This window comes from Lucilia sericata, unplaced genomic scaffold (genome assembly GCF_015586225.1).
Source record: "Lucilia sericata isolate MDLA Ls3-8-SP2 unplaced genomic scaffold, ASM1558622v1 Contig000365F_arrow, whole genome shotgun sequence".
NCBI lineage: Eukaryota > Metazoa > Arthropoda > Insecta > Diptera > Calliphoridae > Lucilia > Lucilia sericata.
The window spans coordinates 356,641-365,825 of NW_023994384.1; the positions used below are offsets into that span (position 1 = coordinate 356,641).

At 29.6% G+C, this 9,185-nt stretch overlaps 1 long non-coding RNA gene across 5 annotated transcripts; it reads left to right on the top strand.

Moving 5' to 3' along the window:
• Positions 1-238: 238 nt before the first annotated feature.
• On the top strand, positions 239-4,246 carry LOC119604133. 5 transcript variants are annotated; one of them, XR_005231467.1, is made up of 2 exons: positions 239-578; positions 3,670-4,246. It is a non-coding gene; the product is annotated as an uncharacterized LOC119604133 (long non-coding RNA). The 5 variants fall into 5 exon arrangements; XR_005231464.1 differs by having other exon boundaries at positions 240-786; XR_005231468.1 differs by having other exon boundaries at positions 552-599.
• The last annotated feature ends 4,939 nt before the right edge of the window (positions 4,247-9,185 follow it).

Here is a 9,185-nt window from a genome sequence, read left to right on the forward strand (position 1 = left end):
GACTATAGACTTGACTATAGACTAGACTATAGACTAGACTATAGACTAGACTATAGACTAGACTATAGACTAGACTATAGACTAGACTATAGACTAGACTATAGACTAGACTATACTATACTATAGACTAAACTATAGACTAGACTATAGACTACACTATAGACTATACTATAGACTAAACTATAGACTAGACTATAGATTAGACTATAGGCAGAACTAGTGAAAATTATTGAAAATGTTTTGGGATATCGCGCTGCATTTCGATATCAAAAAAGTACTAAAATACTGGATGTTCCATGCCTGTTGGAAGAGAGTAATGGGGGAAAAATGAAATGTGTGTACAACAACAATATCCCAAGTCTACATAAAATGTAATGTATAGAAAATGTTGTTGTTAATGCTGCTGCTGCTGCGACTGCTAATATGTTGTTTTTGTTGTTGTTTTACATACAAACCAACAAAAATCTTGGATGAAAACTGAAGTTTTTAGTTATGCTGAAGAGCTCTGGCTATTTAAACACGTTTTAAAAAGTTTTTGTTGTTGCTTTGTAAAAAAATATAAAAAAATAATAAAAAATGTATATTAAATAAAATTTTATGTAAAAAATAATAATAAATCTTTTTAACACTTTATTAAGTTGCTAATTGTGTTATTAATATTAGAAAAGATTTTACTTTTATTAAACAAAAAGAAAAAAAAACTCGCTAACGCGTTTCGTATCGAAAGTTCGATAAAGTTTGTTTTAATCATAAATATATAAAATATTAAGTGATTAACAGTTAAAAGTATTTTTTACCTATAGGTTACAGAAAAAAATATTTAAAAAGTTTTAAAGTTTAAAAAATTTGTAGAAAATTCGCTGTTAAAAGTTATTAAACAAAATTTATTAACAATTATTTTTTTTTCCTGAAAAAAAAATTGTATATTCATTAGCAGCCATTGCTGTATTTTATTAAAATCTCTCACTCCATGTGTAGCAATTTTTTAACAGATTCTTCTTCTCTTTTTGCTGTAACAGTTGCTTTAAACTGTTAATGTTATTAACAGTTTAACAGAAATGCTAAGTTTTCCTTAGTTATTTTAGTTATAACTTAATGTTAATGTTTTAACATTATGTTGTTATGTGTTTTTAACATTTTAAAAGCTATTGCTGTTAATTTTACACATAAACAGAAAACTTTTATTAACATGTAAGCTATTTAATGTTTATGGCTGAATGTTAAAGAAACCCCCTTGAACTAAATGAAACTGTTATACTCAAACCCTGTATCGCTCTCACACTCTCTGTTAATTTTTCTGGTTGTTTCTTATAAGAAAAATCACAGAAATTTTTGCACACATTTTTTTTTTTTTTGAAAAGAAAAATGTTTAAAATTTATTAAGAATCCAAAATTTAAAGAAAGAAATCAAGTGTTTAAAAAAATATTAAAAAAATATAAAGTAAATATTTAAAAAGGTTTAAGTAAACTAAAGTAATCATAAGTGTTAAAATTTAAAAATTTCAACCTTTTCAATTTATTACTAAAAATAATTCTTTATAATCTGAAAATTTTTTACTTTTTATAAAATTTTATAAAAAATTTAAATATTTTTTTTATATATAATTCTACACAATCTAGAATAAGTTGTCCTTGTCAAAAAAAACTATATTATTGTGTATGTATCTCTGAGGATTTAATTTTGGTTATCGATTTCAGCTCCCAGATTTTCTAGGTATCTAATAATGTTATCGATAACATTTTTGGGCAGCGTTATAAATTTTCTTTATAATATATTACTGCTACAAATATAATAAATTCAAAATCTTTTCAAGTTACTTTAAAACACTTCAAATCGGTAGCCACGCCCTAAAAAAAGGTGGGCGAAAATTATAAGAAAAAGTGTTTCCTTATATTATTGCTTCTTTAACCAAAATGTAGCTGAAATCCGAATTAGAAATTCTAAAGATAATTATTTATGGTTCCATAAATCCGCTAAATAGTTATACTCCAGAACTCCAGATGTCATGGTGTCGCTACTATGAAGTGTAAATGATGTCTTTAGATCTCTTCTAATTATAATTGGGCTACAGTACCATGATCCAGGTGATTTCAGAAGACGTTAAAACTTCAAATCATAACAAGTGTTCTTAATTCAAGTGCGTGGGTTCTTAAATTCACTTTAATTCACTTAAAGCCCCCCAAGAATGGTTGCTCGGACTAATTATTGTATATGGCTAGAGGTATGTGGTCGTTGACATTAAAAATATCCCTGCTGAGAACCAAAGGATGACATTACCATCATCCAGACAGCTTTAGAAGTGAAAAACTTTCATAACAAATTATAAATTTATAATGCCAATGAATGGTTACAGATCTTCACTTAATGTACTCTAGAATGTTTGGGGTCCATGACAATATGTCTACCAGACTATAGCAATCATAAAATGTTATTGCCTTGATCCCAGTGGCTCTAGAAGCTATTAAAATGTCAACCAATGTTCTTAAATCAAGTGGGTGCTTGAATTCTCCTAAAGCTCTTTGGGCTGGAGTTCTGGGGGTCCCAGCAGTTAGTGGTATAAGACTTTAAGTCCCTATTAAGCTTACAAGGTAGCTCTTGAAGCTATTTAAAGGTCAAAAGGTTAAAACTTTAGTTAAAGTTTATAAATTGTATGAATTATTAAGTATTTATTAATTCAATTTAATGAAATTTTGAGAATATCAGACCTGGAGTCTTAAAATTTAATTTTTCATAAAATTAACCCATTAATGTACACTAGGGGTCCATATAAAGAGAGTTAACCCTATTTACTTAAGCCAAAAAGGAGTTTCATTACAAATTTTAAAGAATTTGTAAAAACTATGAAATTTTTCTTTTGAAAAAAAAAAACAGATTTTGAATTCAGTCCTTTAGAAAAGGGACCAAGACCCCATGACACTTTAATGAAATATATCACACCCTTTGTAAAACTTTAGTTTTTAGTAGAATTGTGTAATTTTTTACAAATTATTATTTAAATTGTTCCAAACATAAACTTTATTTAAGAAATTTTTAACAAAACTTTAAAACTTTTTAAATATTTAAGAACTTAAAAAAAAATAATTGGTTTTAACAAAAACTTTATTCTTTTTTAATAACAATTTGACAACATTTTCAGATTTTTATTAAAAATATTATCTAAGAGATACAAACATTTTACAATAAAAATATAACAACAAAATATTCCAAAGTTTTAATTAAAATTTACTAGAAAATTACTAGAAATTAAAAGAATTTTATTAAATTATAAAAAAAAAATCCTAAAATTTTCATAAAAAGTATAAATTTTTTAATTAACAAAACTAAGACTTAATCTAAAATTTGGAAATAAATCTCAAAATAAACGTGAGAAAATTATAATTAAAATAACCAGTTTTCAAGCTGAAAAAAAATAAAATTAATTAAAATAATTACTTGTTTAAAAACAGTAAACATTTAATAAACAAAACAGCAATTTAAAATAATAATAATAACAATAATAATAATTAAATAATTAATTTTAATTAATAACAAAGAAAATAACACATAAATTTATTAAAATTTAAAGAAAAATAAAAAAAAAAAAACAAATGAATACAAAACATTTAACTTAATTAAAAACTTAATTAAAATAAGTTTGTTCAGATTAAAGAATCAATCAATTTTTTTAGATTTAAACAGAAAAGAGTCTTATATTTTACTTCCACAAAACATATTCTTATAAGAAATATAAACATATCACTAAAAATTTACAACAAATTTGAAAAAGAAATTCCAATTAAACTAAAACACTTGGCTTAATTTATTATTCCATCTGCTAACAGCAAGTTGTTTCTTTAAGTGTAAACACACCAAAAGAACGTAAGAAACAAAAATAAACAAAAATACTCAAGCAGCCCTACATTGTGCATAAAATACATAAATTATTTAACAAACTAATCAAAACAAACTCAAGCAAAACAATAAAAACAAGAGAAAAACAAAATAAAAAACACAACTACAACTTGTCTTATTAAAATATACATTACAACAAAAACCATAGAGTGAAAAAAACCAAAACAACAGCAACATCTATTTAGCAAAACACGACAGTAGAAGGCAGAAAAAAAACAACTTGACACGACCTCCCCAAAGTTTTTCTTAATTGTGAGAGAGTAAGTGTTTAAAGAAGAAAAAAAGTTTGTGTACACACGAATCTAGTTATTTCTGTGCCGAACAGCCCCTGTCGTTTTTCCAACAACAAACCAAAACAAATCTTCTTCTAGCTAAAAAAAACTGTTTTTGTTTTTGTGTTTTCTTTTTTGAAAACACTCAGCAAAATAAAAAAATCAAAACAACAACTAAAAATTACTTTTAACTTCAAGTGTCATTTTGAAGGTGTCAGAAAAACTCTGGCAAAACCTTTATTGAAGTGTTTTACTGTGCCACCTGCCTGCCACCACCGGCTTTAAATAGAGTTTTATAAAACTCTAGACGTAAAAATTTTTGTCAAATTGTTTGATAATAAAATTAGCAAAATTTTGCTCTTTACATTAAGCATGAAAACTGAAAGTACTACGACGCAGCCACCAAATACTTCGCCGGCTAAAATGGCATTTGATATGTATCCGAGTATATCGTCGGGTAAACAACAGGATCCAGTGCGTGAAGTTGTTATGAAATATATTGATTATTTTTTGCCAGAGTAAGTAAAGTTTTTTGGTATTTTAAGGTTAAATTTAGGTTAATTACTTTTATGTTTAAGACGTTTATTAAAGAAATTTGATGGGAAGAAGAGAAGAAGTGTGTTCGAAATTGAACTGAAATGTTTTAAATCAAACTCCGGTATGTTTGTGTAAAGTGTTTAAGTTTGTCAAACCAGAGTTTGTGACTTCGATTCGCAGCAGAGACACCGCTAAAAGAGTGTACAATAGACCCCTTGAAGCCCTAGATGTATTTCTTCGGATTTGATAAGACATACATACTCATTTCAAACTAACTTCAAATCAAACTAGTCTAGTCTATAGTCTAGTCTATAGTTTAGTCTATAGTCTAGTCTATAGTCTAGTCTATAGTCTAGTCTATAGTTTAGTCTATAGTCTAGTCTATAGTCTAGTCTATAATCTAGTCTATAGTCTAGTCTATAGTCTAGTCTATAATCTAGTCTATAGTCTAGTCTATAGTCTAGTCTATAATGTAGTCTATAGTCTAGTCTATAGTCTAGTCTATAGCTTAGCCTATAGTCTAGTCTATAGCTTAGTCTATAGTCTAGTCTATAGCTTAGTCTATAGTCTAGTCTATAGTCTAGTCTATAGTCTAGTCTATAGTCTAGTCTAGTCTATAGTCTAGTCTATAGTCTAGTCTATAGTCTAGTCTATAGTCTAGTCTATAGTCTAGTCTATGTTAAGGCCTTAAGAGGACCGTTAGGAGAATATTTGTCAGTTGGAGAAGATGCAACTTATGTATACAAGACATGTTTGGGTTTTGCAACAGTAATTCTTTGATCATTAAATATCCTCAAAGAAGATAATGTATCCAAGTCATGAAATCCCTCCATTGCATCCTTGAAACGTTGAAGTAAATTACTTCTATGGAACTCCACACCAAAACCACTTAATCCCTTTTTGATTGGTACTATTTCCTTAAACTTTTTAAAGTGGGCTCAAGATCGACTGTCAAGATCGAATTCCTTCAGAATCAAGTACATAATACAAATAATAATGTGATCATTTCAAAGTGAATATCAAATGTTGAAAATAGTTAAAATGTACTAAAGAAAACTAATTGGTTCATGTATTTTCGCAACCAGATCTCAGGTAATAGTTATTAATTGATAGCAATTCCTAGAGGGAAATGAGATTTCTTTTAATGCTAGAGTTCTTTTAGCAAGCAAAACTCGGGAGATTCTCCGCATTTGTTACCAGATCCTATAGACAAATGAGTTTTCACAAGAAATAAATGTTTCTGCCTCTGAGATTTTGAAAATATAACTTAAAACTAGAACTGCTTTCTCCAAAATCTCCTCCAAAGAAAACTACTTGGGAACTGCATATTTTTTCGGTAATGGTAAATGAGATTTCCTTTAATGCAACAGTTCTTTTCGCAAGCAAAACTCTTCCAATTTGATACGAGATCCTATAGACAGATGAGATTTTCAAGGAAATTAATTTTGGCTATTTATCCACCATAACCTTCTGATTCAGTATTCCTCGGTACTGTAGTTACAACAATATGTGTACTACTTGCCTGACATGTACTACTCTTATTCCCGATGAAATAACTTGTAGTACAAGGTTAATCTGGACTTTTAATTTGATCTTTCCAGTTGGATGGAATTTGGATTATTATCTCAAATATGAAAGCTCCTTGTAACCGCTACAAAGCAAAGTTATTTTGATGCTTGCAAGAACAATAAGCTTATAGAGGTCTGAGATCCCTTAGAACTAAACCTTTCTGGAGGCCACGGTTGACACTTCTTCTATCCAATTGCACTTTTCCATCATAATGATGCATTAATCTGCTGGCTTTATTCCCAGAATAGGTGCGGTGGACTTAAGTAACAAATTCTTTGACTTTGTCCTAGTATTCTACTGCCCCCGAAGTCCTAGAGGTCAAGATTTATTAAAGTTTAGTTACAACATTTAATAAGTCTCTTGTAAACAATCTAGTATTTATAAATGGAAGATGTAATTCTCACATTTCTCAGTCGTTGAAGAAACCTTACTGGAGGCTACCATTCGACAAAGAGTCAATGCATGCGAAAAAGACAGTGATTTCCACTAACGTCTAACCAACTGGTTGGCTCTAATTCGTATTTCGTCATGGATACTCTTGATGTACTCTTTGTATACGAGGGTGAAGATAATCATCACTTTAGTGTCTCCTTGGAAAGCGAGAGAGTGAACTTTTAAAAAACAAATCTAAGCTTTTCGTCTGCCTCTTCTTAATCGACGACCGACTTCTTCATAGGGCAAGCGCATGTTAAAATAGTCAATTGGGCAGTCTGTCCCTAAGTGTAGGTTAAATAGGTAGTTCAGGACTTAAACTTTTTGTCTTCTCTTCGTAATATATGCAGTGACGTCTGACTTCCTCGTAAGGCAAGCAAATGTTAAAATAGCTAGTCACCTGGGTAGTCGGTGGCTAGGGTTAACTCTAAGTGACAGATTAATTTTGTATTTCGGGACTGTCCGACCGAAATGCTGAGACATTGCGCTATTCTATTATAATATTGAAACAATCTATTGCTTCTATTTATAGAGGCGTATCCTGAAATCCAACTATTGCGCGACTACTCTGTTACCGATTTTTCCGCTACCACTCCATTGCCCTAGGTTAACTTTAATAACAAATTCTATAGGATTTTATCCGATATTAAACAACCCCCAAAGTTCTAGGAGTCGCGAGACTTCATATTTGGTTTCAAGAGATAAAACTGTTTCTGAATTGCATACATGTCCAGTTTCAATAGTTTGTAAGTCCAATTCTGAAACTTATTGCAAAGAAAGAATCAAGGATATTCAGATGCATGAATAAATAAACTTGAAATAATCTATTAAATCCAAAATATCAAACATAGAGTTCATCTAAATGATTCGAAGGGCTAAACAGCTAAAGGTTTGACTTCTAAGGAAATGAAGATTAAAAAAATGGAGATTTGAAATTTGGGAGTCCAATGCCAATTTCCAATTAAATTTGTCGAATGTCTGGGTTCAAAATGGTAATGGCTTCTAACAGGGAATTGTTCAAAAGCTTCCAAACAGACCCACTTTCAATTGCTAAAAAATTGTCTTGGAGCAGAAACTGTTAAGGGAGAAGTTGCGAACGTCAATGTAACTGTTTCAACAACTTCCAATTTGTTGAATAAAAGTGAAGAGAGTTGAAAGTTTGGGAAATGATTCCTGAGTTCGGATTCATTCTTATTGCAAGAGAAAGCTAGAGTGGAAAATTTTAAATTTATTCAACAAACTTTCAACATTTCAATTCCAAACTCTTAGTGATCAAACGTTTATGGAGAAAACTCTATGCAAATTAAGCCAAAACTCCAGAATGATAATTTATGACGTGATCACAGTTGAACCAGTGATATAACTGGAAATTCTAAATTATTCTTACAAGCTTTTCACAGTTTTTCTCAATTCAACTGGAAACAAATATTTTGTTATTTTTTTATATTTGTAGCAATTAGCACATATTATTGAAGCGCTAACAAAATTTAAAAATAACCAAGTTAACGTTAATGAATACCAATATTAATCATTCATTTAGAGGAATTATACAAAAAAAGAAACAACAGTAAAACAACAAAAGTTAACATTAATTAGAAATTGATAAAAGTTTAAAGAGTGTCAACGAAAAAAAAAAAATTAAATTTTTAAAAGAGAAGTTAATTTCACAAGCCTTAACTAATGACAAATGGAAGTCTTTAAAAATTTACCTCAATCACTCATCGTTCAATTTCTGAGGGGTATCCACTTTAATTTGTGAGAAAAAAAGCAAAAATAACAAAACTATTTTTAAAACTCCTCAATAATTTTTCACAATTTTGTGCTAAAAATAAAAATTGTAAATGAAATGTATAAATAATAATGACATGACTAAGCATACATACGTACATACAAACATCCTGAAATGTTAGTGTTACATCATGACAACAAGGAATTGGGTGAATGTGAACAGTAATCATGTGTTTCAGACTAACTAACGTTTAAAAATCCGGTCATTATGAATTTTAAACATTTTAGCTCTTAACTAGACTTAAGATGACCTGGATTTTCTTTAATGCAACGTTTGAATTTGTCGAAAAAAAAAACAATTCAAAATTCATACATATTCATATGGAATGGTTGGGGTTTTTAAGGCACATGCCAGTCGTCAGTTTTGTTGAAAAATGGCTTAATGGCAAAACTGGTGGTTAATAAGAACGTGTATGTATGTCAGAGATACAAGCCGGTGCTAAATTATCGTCGGCGGCGGTGCAATCATTTTAGGCCAGCCGCCGCCGATTTGAGCCGTCTCGGCTTGTATCTCTGATGTGCGATTCCAATCTTTATCAGTGGCTACGTTTAAGAAGTCGGCGGCGGCGGCTTATTATAGAAAATATCGACGACGGCTGAATTGTCGGCTCAATTTAACTGTTTCTTCAGAAATTGATCTTATAAGCGTTTATTAAATTGAAAAATCTCTGTATGATATTCTGTTATATAGAAAC